Source organism: Lepus europaeus, chromosome 19 (assembly GCF_033115175.1).
Source record: "Lepus europaeus isolate LE1 chromosome 19, mLepTim1.pri, whole genome shotgun sequence".
Taxonomy (NCBI): domain Eukaryota; kingdom Metazoa; phylum Chordata; class Mammalia; order Lagomorpha; family Leporidae; genus Lepus; species Lepus europaeus.
The window spans coordinates 69,744,297-69,760,536 of NC_084845.1; the positions used below are offsets into that span (position 1 = coordinate 69,744,297).

The window sequence follows — 16,240 nt, forward strand, 5'->3', positions numbered from 1 at the left end:
GAGGAAGAGCAGCCTTCTCAGGGCCAGGGTGTGGCCCCGGGGGCTAAAGCCGCCACTTGCAGTGCAGGCACCGCACAGCGGAGTCCCAGCTGCTCCGTGTCCAAGCCAGCTCCCGGCTAACGCGCCTGGGAAAGCAGTGGAGGGTGGCCCAAGTGCTTGGGCCCCTGCACCTACGGGGGAAACCCAGATGGAGCTCCTGGCTCCTGGTTTGGGCCTGGCCCAGCTGCAGCTGTTACGGCCATTTGGGGAGTGAAGCAGCGGGTGGAAGATTGGTCTGTGCTGTCCTGACAGACCCCAAAGGTCCCGAGTGACACAGGCCGGGGCTGGACCCGTCTGGATCTCCCAGCACGCAGGTCCCCAGTGACACAGGCCGGGGCTGGACCCGTCCGGATCTCCCAGCACGCAGGTCCCCAGTGACACAGGCCGGGGCTGGACCCGTCTGGATCTCCCGGCACGCAGGTCCCCAGTGACACAGGCCGGGGCTGGACCCGTCTGGATCTCCCAGCACGCAGGTCCCCAGTGACACAGGCCGGGGCTGGACCCGTCCGGATCTCCCAGCACGCAGGTCCCCAGTGACACAGGCCGGGGCTGGACCCGTCTGCATCTCCCGGCACGCAGGTCCCCAGTGACACAGGCCGGGGCTGGACCCGTCTGGATCTCCCGGCACGCAGGTCCGCAGTGACACAGGCCGGGGCTGGACCCGTCTGGATCTCCCAGCACGCAGGTCCCCAGTGACACAGGCCGGGGCTGGACCCGTCTGGATCTCCCGGCACGCAGGTCCCCAGTGACACAGGCCGGGGCTGGACCCGTCTGCATCTCCCAGCACGCAGGTCCCCAGTGACACAGGCCGGGGCTGGACCCGTCTGCATCTCCCAGCACGCAGGTCCCCAGTGACACAGGCCGGGGCTGGACCCGTCCGGATCTCCCAGCACGCAGGTCCCCAGTGACACAGGCCGGGGCTGGACCCGTCTGCATCTCCCGGCACACAGGGCAGTGGCCAGGAGCTAGGTTGGCGTTGTCTTCTTGCCTGGGCTGCCGTGTGGCTGGGTCCAGACGCCAACCGGCTCTGGCCCTGGAGACCCGAGGGGGGCCGGGGAAGGGTGCCCTGCTGTGTCTTGGGAGGCTGGAGAGGAGGTGGCCACGGTGGCAGCCTCCTGGCTGGGGCACCTCTCTCCAAAGTGCGGAACACAGCCGGGAGCCCGAGCTGCTCAGGGGGAATGCGAGTGGGCGGCCTCTCTGCTGCACACCCTCTGCACAGAGCCCTCCCCTCCTCCCCTCCCCCCTCCCCCTCCTTCTACTCTTCCTCCTCTTCCCCTCCCTCTCCTCCTCTCCCTCCTCCTCTTCTTCCTCTTCCTCTTTTTCCTTCCCCCTTCTTCCTCCCCCTCCTTCTCCCCTCCTCTCCCTCCTCCTCCTCTTCCTCCCTCTCCTCCCCTCCTCCCCCTCCCTCTCCTCCTCCTCCTTTTCTCCCCCTCCCCTTCCTCCTCCCCCCTCCTCCTCTCCCCTTCCTCCTCTCCCCCTCCTCCCCCTCCCTCTCCTTCCCCTCCTTTTTCTCCCCCTCCCCCTTCCTCCTCCCCCCTCCTCCTCCTCTCCCCTTCCTCCCCCTCCCTCTCTTCCCTACTCCTTTTTCCTCCCCCTTCCTCCTCCCCCCCTCCTCCCCCTCCCTCCCTCCCCCCTTCTTTTCCTCCCCCCTCCCCCTTCCCCTCCCCCTCCCCTCCCCCACCCCCGGGTGTCTCCTCATCTGCAGGGGAGGCCAGGTGTGTGGGCCCAGCAGGTTCTCTCACTGCCAGCCCTGTGCAGTGCTCCGTGCCTCCAGACCACGGATGCTGCTCAGGGCCCCTTTGATCTTTCAGGAATTTCGAGTGTGGTGCCTGGGCTCCGCGGGGAGGGTGAGCCAGGCCAGTGGATCCCTGTGGGACCCCACGCTCCTCAGGCAAGGGGAGCCCCGGGTGCTGGCCCCCGAGCACACGCTTGCTCCTGGTTTGCCACGCAAGCACCCGTGGCCCAGGACCCGGTGACAAAGCCCGTGGACACTGACCGGGGTGAGCGGGCAGCGGCCCAGCTGCAGGCCACGGGCGTCCTCTGGGCCCCTCCTCTAGCCATCCCCCTGAGTTATTTTTCGTGGGCGTCATGACTTAGGGCGTCGTGGCTTGGCCGCACTCCCTTCTCCCAGCGTCCTTAGCGGTTGTTCAGTGAATCCCGTCTGCGTCCAGTGGGGACCCCTTCGTGCCGCCGACCACGCCAGGCTGGGGGCGGGGCCCTGGGGACCGGGGGTCCCTGGGCTCTCCTGGACCTGTCATTCCAGCGCTGGCTGCGGGCTGGGCAGTGACCTGTGACCCTGTGCGTTTCGTCTCGGCTGTCCTGGTCACCTGAGGTTTGGGGACCCGGAGCCGTGGGAAGATGGACAGAAAGTGCCCGGGTCTCTGACCTAAAGAATTTCCGAGAGAAGGCCGAGGGGGTGGGACCGGCAGCTCAGACACCCCCCCCCCAGCTCCACGCTGCCCCTGTCACCAGGGAGACAGCTGGGCCAGGCTCTGAGACCCCATTTTCCTGTGCAGCCTCTCTGAAGACAGGAGGGGCTGCCCCAGCCTCCCTCCCGCCAGCACCAGGCCGGTCCAGGAGCCCCTCTGGCTGCGGGGGCGCCCAGGGTTCCACAGGTGCCACCCTGGGTGGGGGGCAGTGGAGCCCTCGGCTGAGGTCTCCCAGGGTCACGGAGTGGAACGGGGCTGGGGGGGGAGGCGTTCTCCCGCGGAGAGGGCCAGGGAGGGGGCGTCTTGGGGGTGTGCGTGTCTGTGCCGGTGAGGTCACCTGGGATGTTTATAAAAGCACCAGGGCCCAGCCTTTGTGGCTGCGGGGAGGCCGCGAGGCCTGCACACGGGGACCCTGGCCCGCGTTCCAGGAGGGTGAGGAGCGGCTGTCCTCCCGGGGTGTCTAATTCCGTGTGGATCAGCCCGGCAGAGGGGTACGTGAGGGCTGCACCCCTGCCTACTTACGGGCTGAGGGCCGACATCCACGTGAGGGCTGCACCCCTGCGTACTTACGGGCTGAGGGCCGACATCCACGTGAGGGCTGCACCCCTGCCTACTTACGGGCTGAGGGCCGACATCCACGTGAGGGCTGCACCCCTGCCTACTTACGGGCTGAGGGCCGACATCCACCAGGGAAGGCTGCCTGGAGGAGGTGGGGTTTGAAATCAGGGCAGGAGGAGGGGGCAGGAGTGAGCATGGAGGGGTGGGAGGGGCTTGAGCCAAGGGAGGAGGTGCTTTTATGGTCAGGGAAGTTAAGGTGGACGGAGCAGGGGCCGGGACCCCCGCCCCCACCCTTCCTGCTGGCCTGTGCCTTAGTGTTGTGATAGAGCGAGGGTGAGGGCAGAGCGATGGGCCAGGGTCTGTGGGGCTGGGTGAGGGCAGAGGTGAGGGCTTTGGGGGGGACGTCAGACAGGTGCCAGCTGGGGGGGAGGGGGCGGGGGGCGGGAAGGGGGCACAGCAGCCACCGGAACCCTGGCCCCAGAACTCAGAAGTGACTTAAGTTGAATCTTTCCTTTCGGGTGACTTCGGGGCGTGTGAAGGCGGCAGGCAGAGTGGACAGCTCCCCGCACTGCACTGAGCCCGTGGAGACGGGTGCTGGCCTGGAGCCTGGTCCCAGCGTCGGCTGGCGGCGGGGGGCCGAGGCAGAGTCACCGCAGGCTTGTGTGTGTGTGCACGTGTGTGTGTGCGCGTGTGTGTGTGTCCCGTCCCGGTGACAGGCAGCACTCGCCAGAACAATTGAGGGGAGCACGTGGCCGGCCCCGGCGGGACGCCAGGCACACAGTAGGCCTGCACACAGTAGGCCTGCGGTGAGTGCTGGTTCTTTGAGACTCGGGGGAGGTGGGGGTGCACAGCCAGCCAGGCAGGGAGGAGGGGCTGTGCCCAGAAACAAGTCTGTGGCCTTAGCGTTTGTGGGGTGCTCGGTCCCAGAGCAGCTCCTCCTCTCCGGAGCAGATGCCCCCTCTCCTGGGCCTGTGGCCAGCTGGGCAGGGGTCCCGTGGGGGGGAGCCCCTGGGTCATCCGGGTGCCCACTGCACCTTCACAGAGGAAGCCGTCCCTGCTGGGCGATGAGGGAGCCCCCAGATTCCTGGGTCCCCTGTGGGCCGAGGAGTGGGATTCCAGGGCCCCCCTGCCGTCGGTGGTCTGGCCCCCGAGCCTGCCTCGGGTCACGGCTGGGCGCTTTGCAGCTGGGTGAGCAGGTGCCAGGAGCTGCCTGGGAGCCCGGTGGAGACAGGTGTGTGCATCCGGGGTCACGACTCCAGCTGCTCAGTGCCCGCTCCCCCCGGAGCAGACGCACGTGCAGGAGGACGGGGAACGGTCCGCGGCAGCGTCGGAGGGCAGGAGCTGGGAGGGGGCACCAAGACCTCCGGCCTGGGGCTCAGAGCATCCGTGTGGGGGCCGAGCAGGGGAGGGAATGCTCTGGAAACCAAATCCGCTTGAGCAAAACGGTTGCCGTCTGCCCCAGACACGGCAGGAGAGCGGGGTCTCCCGGGCAGGGTGTTGGCGGGGTTCTGGGGACTGGGGGTCAGACTGCCGCGTCATGTGGGTGCAGAACGTTTTAGCTCCTTGCACGGCTGCTCGATACGGTGTGGCCCACGCTGCGAGCGGCATTCAGTGCACTCCGATGCTGTGAGACCGTGGGCACGGCCCTGGTCCCACCCCCCAGCCCCCGGAGGACGCGTGGCGGGTGGTGGCAGGTGTCTGCTTCCTGCTCGTGGCTCAGTGGCGGTCGGCCGTGCGGACGGACTGCGTCCTGGGACGCCATTCCACGTAGGTGCAGAAGTCCACGTGGAGAACACACACAGGGGCCGTTGGGCCACGCCTCCCTCTCTGCCCGCAGTGGCCGTGTCAGCAGCCGGTTCTGTCTGGCGGGGTAGCATCGCGCCCCAGGGTCAGGCTTTTGCTCTGCTTGATGGACGTGTGAGCCGGTTGTGTTCTTTTTATTTGAAAGGCAAAGTTACGGGATGGGGGGAGGCCTTGCATCCACTGGTTCACCCCCCAAATGGCCGCAACAGCCGGGGCTGGGCCAGGCCAGAGCCAGGAGCTTCTGTCCAGTTTCCTACATGGGTCTAGAGGCCCAAGCACTTGGGCCGTCTTCCGCTGCTCGCCCTAGCGCATTAGCAGGGAGCTGGAGTGGAAGTGGAGCAGGCGGGACTGGAACCAGTGCCCGCGGGGGAGGCCATGGCCCTGGCTCCGAGAAGGAGGCTCTGACGGCAGAGCCTTGGCCGCTGCTGCCGCTGCTCTGGAAGTGACCAGCCCCGGGGGCAGAGCCGGGGGGGGCTGGGCTCTGAGGGCTGGGGTGCTTCTGGCCGCCTGGGTGACCCCCGCCCTGCCCAGGGGCTCTGGCGTGAGAGGCGCTTCCTGCTTGCACCAGATTCCTGGAATCTGATGTAGCTCCTGTGGTGTCGTTAGAGGCCCCTGCTCCCCCACGCTGTCATCTTGTCCGGTCTGGGACAATGGGGACGGGCGCTGTGTTGCTTGCAGGTCAGTGGTCAGCGGTGAGAGCCTGGGGCCTGGGCCGCACTGGGCCGGCAGGTGCCGCCGGGTGCTCTCCGAAGCCGTGTTTTAAATTTGCTTTTGAGCCCGGGCTGGGGGAGGTCCAGGCAGGAGGGGGACCCGCTGTGGGCTTGGCGACAAGGGTCTGGAGGGGGTGCGTCCACAGGGAGGACAAGACTGGCCGCGGACAGGTTTTTAGGCAGTCGCTGGCCACCCTGCGCTGCAGGGCCTAGAGCGTCTTCCTGCTGGGAACAGACGCTGCGAGGCGGACGGGCAGGCCCTGTCCTGGGCTGTCCAGGGCTCCTGACCTCTCGCAGGTGCTTTGGCTGCCGGCCCCGGCCCCTCCCGCTCGGCGCCCGGCCGGCTGTGGCGATCGCCAGGGCCCGGGGCCCGCAGCGCGGAGCTGAAGTGGGCCCTCGCCCTCCCAGGAGCCTTCTCCCGGCTCTGCCTCGCCAGTGTGGACAGGGAACTCTGGCCAGCTTTCCCTCAAATATGAAAAACGGGAGCCAGGCCCGGCGGACATGGAGCCCTGGCACCCCCACCACAGTGGCAGCACGGTGGCTGCTCGGGTCCCTGGAAAGCGGGCCAGACCCCCCGAGCCTCCGCCATACGATGGGCCACGCGCCCACGGGGCTCTGGTTGTGGGACAGCTGGGGGCGCACCCCGCCTGCACCCGGGAAGCCCTCTTGCTCAGGGTGGCCCTCGACCAAGGGCCTTCTCCCCCAGGGAAGCACCAGGTCGTGACGGGACGCCTGAGACCCCCGCTGGGGGGCGGGGGCGGGCTCAGCCGCCCCTACCCCCACCCCTGCCATGAGGGTGCTGGACCTGGTAAGGCCGCAGAGCCCCGGGGGGCGGGGGTCTGACGTGACTAACTCAAGGCCATTCAGGCTGTCACCCGTCCTGGGGCCTCCGTGGGCCTCTGCCAGGAGTCACTGCTGCCCTCCAGGGTCCCGGCGCCCTCCCCCCACCCTTCCCCTGCCTCGGCCTGGCCCAGCCATATAAAGTTTAAAGGTTTTAAATGCAAATATTTCTCTTTTATAGATGCCAGCTGTCTCCAGAGAGCGGCTTTATTGTCCAATTAGCTTCCCATATCTGGGTACCGGAGAGCCTGGTGGGGGCGGGGCGGGGCGCGGGCACCCACCCCCTCCAGAAGGGGGCCGGTTCCGAGCTCCCGGCTCCCGGGAGGGAGGAGGCCGGAGCCGAGCCGGGGCGCTGGGCGGCAGGGTATTCTTTTCTTATTTAGAGAAATAAAAGCCGGCAGCCGCCGCTCCTGCCTCCCCTGCAGCCCCGCCCGCCCGCCTCCCAGCCGCACGGCGGCGGCCCCATTCACCGGGGCTCCTCGGCGCTCACAAAGCGAGGCAATTAGAATTGAAAATCTATGCAAAACAGCTGTTAACTGATTGTTAGGAGTGCAGCTGTGCGCGGGGTGCGAGTGGTACTGAGGGCAGGAAGTGCCGGGGCGGCCGGGGCCAGCGGGAGGCCGTGGAGCTGACCTTGGCCGCTCTGGCTGCCCGAGCCCTGAGCCCCTCCCCAGGAGGGGCAGGCGGGCAGACCGGGCTGCTTGCCTGGGGGTCGAGGCCTAACACACAGCTTGCCTGGGCGCTGGGGTCCAGAGCGTGTTCCGGGCGCTCGTCCCGGGCCCCCTCGTGAGGGGCGGGCCCTGGGAGGTGGCACCCTGCCCCTCCCCCCCTCCGTGTGATGCTCTCTGCGGGTGGGACGTGGCGCCTGGAGACACGAATTCCACCGCGGAGGGGAAGGGAAAAGCCTTCTTGGGAGAGATAAGATGTAAGCTGGGCTTTGAAGAGTGGGCTGGATTTTCTGTGCCAGTGATAGCTAGGCAGGAGAGAGGGGGATGGAGGATGGGGCGCTGTGACCTCCGTGGAAGGCGGGGCGGGAAGGGCTGGGCAGCCCCGGTCTGTTTGCCCCCCACCCCCAGCCCTTATCTCCCTGGATTTAGTGCCCTGTGGGACTCGGCGCGGGGCCAAGGCCGTGGGGCGGGTGGACACCGGGTGCCCAGCTCTGGGGAATGGATGCTGCCAGAGGAGAACCAGTGTGCCCCCGCCCGCAGCTGTGACTCCCAGAAGAGGCCCACGGAGGCCCCCAGGACGGGTGACAGGTGTGCGGTCGGAACTGGGGTGACAGTGGCTGGGACAGGAAGACAAGCAGGCTGGTGTGTCCTGCGCAGGGGGAGGTCCCTGGCTCCCTGCCGGGGCCTTAACTGTGAGGGGCTGGGGACGGGGCGCAGGGGAGCATCGCCAGGGGCTCGGGACGGGGCGCAGGGGAGCGTCGCCAGGGGCTCGGGACGGGGCGCAGGGGGGCGTCGCCAGGGGCTCGGGACGGGGCGCAGGGGGCGTCGCTAGGGCTCGGCCCGGGGCGCAGGGGAGCGTCGCCCCTGCCCACCCTCAAGCCCGGGGCTGCAGGCGAAGGTGACACAGCCCGCCGTGCCCGAGGGCCCTGGGAGGCACCTTCCCGTGCGGGGGACCTGGTGCCGTGGTGCCGGCCTCGGCCGCCGCCGCCCTGGGTGTCTGGCCCCTGCCCTTGCTCAGCAGCGCAGGGAGGGTGGGTGTGGAATTTTCAAGTTTTGTTTCTGGGAAGGCGCTTGTGAAACAGAGCCTGAGGCATGCTGTGTTTGTTGAGTGACTGAACGCCCACCTGTCTCAGTCAGAGGCAGCTGGTTCCGGCAGATCCTCTCAGGGCCCTTCTGTGCCGAGCTCAGCGCAGGCCAGAGGGGGCTTTTCCATCCCTGGGTGGTGCGGGTCCCCAGGGCTCGTGGAGGCGGGGCTGCAGACTGCTCAGGGCTGGGGAAAGGCAGGGGCGGTGCGGGAGGTGCGGGAGCAGTGCAGAGCGTCCCCTTCCGGGGCCCGGGGGCCGCCCAGGGCTGCCTCCTGGCCTGGGGGAGTCCCCTGCAGCACTGGCCCGGGCACCTTGCCGCTGTGACCCGCTCACCTTTCTCTGCCTGGGGTGGGGGGAGGGCCTGCCTCCTGGCCCCGGGCTCGAGCGACAGCCCTCGTTAGCTCGGGGCAGGCCGGCTGCAGGAGAGCAGTCCCCACCCGTGACCCTCCGAGATTACAGATGTCCTGGGGCGGGCGCACTGACAGCCAGTGTCCTCCATCTCCCCGCCTGGCCGCCCGGTGGCCCTGGCACGCGTAGCCGGCTCGCCGCTGCCCCCTGGTGGTGGCCGGCGTGTCCTGCAGCCTCCCCGCCGACGGGCCAGGAGGACTCCAGGTGCGGACATTTGGGGCCGGCGCTTCACCTGTGTGCAGGTGACCCTGAACGCCCAGGGGGCCGGGACACGCGCCTTGCGGCCCAGCGGGGCCAGCTGTGTCTGCGGGAGGGGTCGGCCAGGCCGGCTCTCCCTGCCGGCCGGGTGCTGCGGCCCAGTGGTCCCAACCTGCTCGGGCAGGTGCAGCGGTGGGCCGCTCGGGCCCCCCCCCCCGGGGGTCTCCCCAGAAGCGAAGGCCGACAGGGACCTCGCGCTGGGTAGCCAACCGCAGGCGGGCCCAGTGGCCTTACCGGGGAACCCAGGCTGGGAGACAGGTCCCGGCCAGGTGCGGGGAGCTCATTTGCATGTTACTCCCCTCCCCCTGCAGCCTGCAATCCAGGTGGGAAAGGGGCTGGGCCTGCCCCGAGGTTTTTCATTTTCTTTTTACCGCTCCGGGCCAGTTTCTTTCTCTCCCAACACCTTCCTGGCTCCTCTCCCCCCCCCCCCCCGCCCCCAGCTCGTGACTCCCGGCGGGGGTGGAGGCGGCGCTGCCCGCCCTCCCGCGGGGCCGGTGCGGGGTGCGGGGCTCCGAGGCCCCCGAGCGCTGCGCCAGCTGAGCGTCCGGCCGGGCCCGCGGAGGAGGCGCGGCGAGGGGCGAGGCCGCCCGTGCCCGCAGGTAGGAGCCGGCCACGGCCCGGCGCGCCTCCCGCCCCGTGGGCGGGCGGCCGGGAGCCTGTGCGCCCCCCCCGCCGGGGCCCCCAGCGTGCGCCGGGCGCGCGCGCACAGGCCCGCCCGCGTCCCCGGGAACAGATGGACGGGGGGTGGCCGGCGCCCAGCGCGCGCTCCCGCCGCCGCCCGGGCTGGGGGGGCGGGGACGGCCGCGTGCGCGCCCGCAGGTCCCGGGCAGGCTCGGGGGTGGCCGCGGGGGCCGAAAGTTGAGGCCCGCAGCCCGGCGCGGGCGGAGGGGGCGCGCGCTGGGTCGCGGGGCTGGGGAGAGGGTCGCCGGCCCGGGGCGGGGGGAGCGGGCCGGGGGCGCGCCCTTTGACCTCGCGCTTCCTGGAGCGGCGCGGGCGGGGGCGGGGCGAGCGGGGCGGGCGCCTGGGGCCCGCAGTCCCCGTCGGTGCCGCCTGTGGGTGCCCAGGAATTCCAGGACGCCGCCTGAGTCATCCCCGCCGAGCGCCTGGGTGAGGCGGGGGGGGGGCGGCCTCGCCGCTGACCGCAGCCCCAGCTCCTTAATGACCCCCCTGGCGGAGTGGCGCCGCGGCGGCCTCGCCAGCTCCCGACACCACGCCTGCGCGCGCCGTGGCCTCCCCAAAAGTTGGGAGGGAGGCGGGGGGGGCCCTTCTAGAACTCGGGGTGACGCGGGTCGGGAGCCCTGGCGTGGGTCCGCGCGCTCGCGGGGCTGCGGGTGCCAGGCGCTGGGGGGCCTGGGGGGGCCCTGCGCGCGCGGCGAGTCCGGGGGGGGCCGCCGCCGGCCGCCGGGGTCTCGGCGACCCCCCGCCCCGGCCTGTCCTCGGCTCACCTGGCCGGCCGGCCGCGGCGGGGGAGGGGCGGTGCGCCCGCGGTGTCCCCGGCGCCGTCGGTGCGCGCGCGTGCGTGCGTGTTTGCGGCTGAAAGCCGACACCTCCCGCCGGCCGGGGTCAGGGCGCCGCGGGCGGGCCGGGCCCGGAGTGGGCGGCGCTGCGCCGGGCGTGTCCGCGGCGGCGGCCGCAGCAGGTGTTTCTTGGCCGGGGCCCCGGAAGCTCCACCTCCCCAGCGGGCCCGGGCGGCCGCCGCCGAGCAGCCCCGGCGGAGATAAGCAGTGTAGACAAACACCGGGCGACGGCGGCTCCAGCATGCGTCGGGCCGGGCGGCGCTGCGGGGCCCGGGCGGGAGAGGTGAGCGCGGGCCGGGGGCCGGGGGGCCGCGGGGGGGGGCGCCAACGGCTCGCGGGCAACTTCCCCCGAGTGCGAGCGGCGATAAGGGCCGGGCGGGCGGCCGCCCCCCCTGCCCGCCGAGAGCGCGCCGGGGCGGGGGCAGAGCGGGGGCGCCTCCGGGGGGGCGGGAGCTGGGGCGAAAACTTCGCGGCGGCGCGGGGGGGCTGTGCGTCCCCGCGGCAGGTGCTGGCGGCGGCCGGGGCCCGCGGTCCGGGTTTTTTTTTTTTTTTTATTTTGGCTGGCTCCCCTCCCCCCTCCGCCTCCCGGGTCTCTGGCCCCCGCGCCCTGCCTCCCGGGGAGGGCGCCCCGAGGCTTCCCCCCCCCCCCCCGAAGATGGCTGCCCCGGCCCGGGAGGTGGCAGGGCGCCTGCACATCCGCCGCCCCCCGGCCGCGCCTGGCTGCGCCTCCCCGCCCCCAGCCCTCGGGGCCGGCCGCGCTGAGTGGCCCGACCGAGTGGAGCCGATTCAATTATATTGCAGCACCAGAGACACCTCGCCGCCCGCCCGCCTCTCCAGCGGGCTAATTAAATTCCCTCGGCGGGGGCGGGGCCGGAGCCGGCTCGCCCTGCCCCGCCCGCACCCCCAGCGCCGGGGGTGGCCGTGCGCCCCCGGCCCGTGGCGGCGGTGGGGGGGCTCTGCTGGCTGGCACTCGGGTTCCGAGTTTGGGGGAGGGGTCCAGTCCTCCCAGTGCGGGGTCCTGGACCCTGCCTGACCCGCGGAGGGCCCACCCAGGCCGGGGTCAGGGAACAAAAAGCCGAGACCACCGAATACGAGCAGGGGTCCTTGTGTAGAAGGCGCCCCCCCCCCCCCGGGCGGGAGCTGTCTGGGGGGCGGCGGGCCCCCCCCTTCTGGCCTGGGGCAGCCTGGGCGTTGCTGCCCCTGTGTTCACGGCGACCCCAGACCCAGGCGGCCCCGACCCCAGGCCCAGGCTGCCCCGACCCCAGGCCCAGGCCGCCCCGACTCAGCCCCAGCCACAGGTGAGCGGCCCGGGGCGCAGGCTCCGGATGGCAGCCGTGGGTCACCCCGCGGCCAAGTGCAGCAGCCGGAGGCCTGCTCCGTGCCAGGCCCGCCGGACCCCGGGGCCTGTGGCTGCTGTGTTGGGTCCGGTGTGGCCCTGCTGTCCCGGCTGGACGGATGCGGAAGCCAGGAGCGGAAGGGGGGAGGCTGGTCACGCCCGGGAGGGGGGTGGACGCCGGGGGCAGCCTGAGGCTGGGGCTGTCCGCCGTGAGGGGTTTGTGGCTCTCCTGACTGGGTGTTCTAGAACGGCTGGTGCTGGGCCTTCCCCGGCCACAGCCGCGAAGCCACAGGCTCTGGGCTGCAGGCCCAGGGAGCGTTCCCAGCTCTCCAAGTGATGGCAGCCCTGAGACGGCACCGGCTGCGGGGCGTGGGGACATGGCGTGGCCTCCAGTGGCCGCGTCCCCCTGCTCTGAGGCACTTCCCGGTCGTTGGGGAAGTTGGAGGCCACAGCTCCCAGAGCTGCCCGGCGGCCCAGCGTCTGGTCAGAGCCCGCAGAGCGGAGCCTGCACAGCGCCACTCTGTGGCGGCCCTGGGTCCTGCACCTCAGGACTGCGGGGTCCCTGGGTCTCCTCCCTCCCACCGGGCAGGTGCAGTCCGGCGTCCCCTGGCCTGAGGGTGAGAGGGAGGCCAGGGCCCCTCACGGGCAGGTGTCCTGGAGGAAGCCGGGTGACCGCCTCCTTGCCCCCAGGAACCCCAGGGGCTCGTGCACACAGCTAGCGAGGCCGGTTTTTCCTGGCACGGTCTGGAGCCGTGGAACGCCCAGTCTGGGTTACTCGAAGTCCGGGGCCTGGTGGGGGTGGGTGGGACTCCTCCCGGGAAGCGTGTTAATTACTTGTGTGTGGCAGCGGTGGCGGGCTCCAAACCACAGGGGTGCGCGAGGCCTGCCCTGTGTGCCAGTGCCGCTCTAACCTGCACTCAGCCACGCGCCAGCCGGCTTCCTGTCATCCTCCCCCCGTGGGGTCTCGGATCACAGTGGCCTCGCCGCGTGTGGCAGAGGCCTCCCAGCCGCCAGCTCCACTTCCCCGCGCTGGCCGAGGCCACGGCCCGGAGGGGGCGACGGTTGCGAGTGTTCCTGTCAATGAGAATTTATTGAACGCCTGCTCTGAATCCAGCCGCGCGCTCACTGCCGGGAGGTGTAGAGACAGATCAAACAGGAGCGCGGCCAGAAGCGGCCTTTTACGTGCCTGCCAAGTGCGCACTCGGGGCCGCTTAATCCGGCTCCCGCACGCCTGCGGCTCCAGCCGGGCGGAACCACGTGGCAGTGCCCCCGCCCTGCGGGTGGCGACAGCCCACCTGCCCGCCCCTACCTGGAGCCCGCGGCCAGGGAGAGGAAGCTGCAGGGCTGGCCAGTGGAGAGCCTGCTTCCCGCCTGGGGCCAGGCCGCGGCCTGGAGCCCACAGATAAGGCCGGCTGGGGGGGGGGGGTGGAGAGCTCGGGGTGGCCTCCGTGGCCACGGTGAGAAAGGGCCAGGGCCTTGTGGGTCCCAGGCAGGCTTGGGCGTTTCTGGGGAGAGGGGCGGGCGATGCCGGGACCGCTTTGGGGGTCTCTGTTGTCTGCACTCAGAAATCCGCTGGGAAGCCTTAAGCCCACCCCAACTCCGGGGCCTGGGCACCCCCCCCCAGCCTTTCTTTCAAAGGGGCCTTCAGGTGCACAGCTGGATCTGGAACCGGTTCCTCCAGCCGCAGTGGCTTTGGGACTGGTTCCAGGTGCTCCCCGGTCTGTAAGATGGGGGTGCGGTCAGGACGCGGGCCTCACTCAGGAGAAGGCCAGTGACCAATGTGGGGGGAGGGCAGAGAAGCCCTGGAGCGGGGACACGCCCCGGTGCCACCAGGCGGCTCCCCTGGGGGCGCTGCACTCCTGGGCTCGCCCACGGCCCTGGTGCACCTGGCATGAGGATTCCCGGCATCCCAATGTACAAGAAGACTCTGCCCCCCCCCCCCCGCAGAGTAGGGGAGGGGAGGGGCTGCAGCCCCACTCCCCAGCTGCTGCCCTCTGGGAGGTGGAGGGGCTGTGGGGAGCAGCCACCCCTCCCCCAGCCCTGGCCTCCCTGCACTGGAAGGTATCGACCGGAGCTTCTGGTGGTCAGAGCCGCGTCGATGCTGGCCGGGTTAAGCCGTCCCGGAGGAAAATCTATGTGTCAGGCCGGGGCTGCAGGCTTGTGGGCAGGGGCCAGGGGCTGGGGGGGCTGCCTGGTGCTCGCCTGGCCTCATCGCCGAGGGGCCTCCTGTGCCGTGCGGGTTAGCGGCCAGGCGGGGAGAGGGTCCTGATCTCGGGGCAGGGCGAGGCCTGGGCTCCTGGCTCTGTGGAGTCCCGGTGCAGGCTGGGCCCCTTCCAAGGCCGCCCTCCTTGCATGTGGTGGTCTTGCTGTCGTCCCCTTGCATGAAGACCCCCTGGATGGCTGACAGCGGTCCAGGCTCTGGGGACGGAGCTGAGCTCTCGGGTGGTGGTGGTGTTGGGGAGGTGGCGCCCCAGGGCCTGGCACGCGTGTGACAGCTCGGCGGGGGGTGGGGGGGGGAGGTTGGTGCCTGTGGGCAGCCCTGGGGCTCTTGGGAAAGCTCTGTGCCGACCCCTGGCTCCTCGAACAGGATGTGGGACCCTGGGACGGACAGAAGCCCCCGGGCAGTACGTCCTGGCTTGCGCTGTCTCCCAGGCAGCTAGCGGGCTCCTGGCCGGTCCGTGCTCAGCTGGGTGCCGGGGTGTGGTGGCTGGCGCCTGTGCCCATGATGGGCTGGGTACAGGGCCAGGTGTGAGTGCAAAGGTCCCACCAGGCCGGCCCCTGGCCCCTTGGCCGTCTCAGGCTCACTAGAGCTTCTGCCGCCCTGGATTGGGGCCGGGTGCACTCAGCGGTTAGGGCAGGAAGTGGGTGAGGAGGGGAGATCCTTTGCTGGGCTGTTCCTTGGGCTTTGAAGTGTGTGTTTCCCGGGTTCAGGGGGCTAGGACTTGGCTCACTGGAATGATGGGGTGGGGGAGGTGAGTCCCAGCATCCCTGGAGCTGGGCGTGTGCCGGGAGGTGGCCGGTTCGCCCTGGTCTGAGTGGGGGCAGCTCTCCCCCGACCCTGGCCGGTGTCGCGTGGGGTGTTTAACTGTGTGTGGGCATGGCACGTGGGGTTTTGAGGATAGTGAATGCGCTCTGGTGCGGGAGCCCCACCGGAACGTGGCGTGTTCTGGGGACACTTCCCATGGCCGGTTTCCTGGGCCCAGGCGGGTCCTGCAGGGGAGCTGTCAGCGCTCAGGGTTCCCCAGGCCAGTGGACGCCTCCCCTCTGACACCCCCCTCCCGTGCTGCCCCAGGGTTTAACCGTGGGCTGTGGGAGCCTGGGAAGCACGTGTGAAACTCCAGAGGAGTGCTCCGGGAGCGGCTCTGCCGCCTGCTGCTTTGAACCCTGTGAGAAGCCGATACGGCTTGGTAATTGAGGGCAAGTCGTGGCTGGAATGAGCTCAAGTGAGGCTGGCTGACACCTGCCATGGCGCTGGCCCTCCTTGGGGGAGGGGAGGGGCCCGCCCCCTCCCCGTGGAGTCCAGGGTGGGGTGGACGTGTTGCGGGTCCTGGATGGCACATGGAGTCCAGGCTCTGAGGCGCTGGGAGACCTGGTGCTGAGGTCGCTGGCTGGCCCGAGACACTAGGGAGGGGTGGGGACTGTGGCCCCTGCAAGCGTAGAAGCAGAAAGTCAGCCTCCCAGGTGACTACAGGGGCTTCACGTGGGTGACAGGGGTCCCAACACGGGGGCCGTCTTCGGCTGCCTTCCCAGGCCGCAGCAGGGAGCTGGATCAGAAGTGGAGCAGCCGGAGTACGCGGCAGAGGTTTCCCTGGTGCGCCACGACGGTGGAACCTGTCTCCGTGTTAGCGTGTCTGAGGAGGAACACGTGCCCGTCCACTTACTGCCCAGAGGCCCTCAGTGGCCTCGCAGGGACTCGGCTACCTGAGCCGGCCCTGCTGCCGCCTGGCTCGGCATTGTGAGCAGGAGGCTGGAGCCGGCCCGCAGAGGCAGGTGCGCTGCGTGTGGGGCGCTGGCATTGCCCGTCCCTAGTGCTGGGCCAGGTGCGCGCCTGAAACGACCCCTTTTACCATCCCGCATGTCGCTTCTCGCCAGAACGGTGCGTGTGGACTTGGGGCTGACGTGTGAAAGGCGTGCGTGGACTGCTCTGCCTGCCGTCTGGGGCACTGAGGTAGTGGCCGGACGTGGGCCACCTGGGGGGCAGCTGACCACCCAGCTCTCCTGCGCAGCCCCCCGCTGCTCAGCTGGGAGCTCGCACTGGCCACGTGCTAGGCTGTCTCCCTGCGCCCGGGGACAGGAGCCGGGGCTCCACACAGTGGCCTCGGGGGCCACACCCCGCCGCTCCTGCCGGCCGGCCCTGGCTGCGTCAGGTGTCTCCTTGGGACCTCACCTGCGCTGGGCGCCTCTGGGAGGTGGCCGGCAGCGGGCGCTGAAAGGGCCCCTTTGTGCCTGGGGAGGCCGGAAGCTGACCTGGTCACTCAGAGTGAGAGCCCATGTCAGGCTCCCTGTGGGCTGCTGCTGGGCGTGGGGGCCAGGTTCAGAGCTTCTCCTGTTGCTGGTTGCATGCCCTGCCCACCCTCGCCCGTCCATCT

General features: G+C 70.5%; 1 protein-coding gene across 7 annotated transcripts in view; it reads left to right on the plus strand.

Moving 5' to 3' along the window:
* The window catches only part of GSE1 (Gse1 coiled-coil protein), a 301,578-nt gene that overhangs the window by 257,296 nt on the left and 28,042 nt on the right, over positions 1-16,240 (plus strand). Inside the window, exon 1 of one of the 7 annotated variants that reach the window (XM_062177378.1) lies at positions 7,172-7,304. The exons of 4 other annotated variants lie outside the window; for them this stretch is intronic. The gene's annotated coding sequence lies outside the window, so the exon portion shown is untranslated. Of the gene's footprint in view, positions 1-7,171; positions 7,305-9,377; positions 9,398-10,532; positions 10,599-16,240 lie in introns of those variants that run through there. 2 more of the 7 variants (XM_062177379.1, XM_062177377.1) reach the window with 2 other exon arrangements.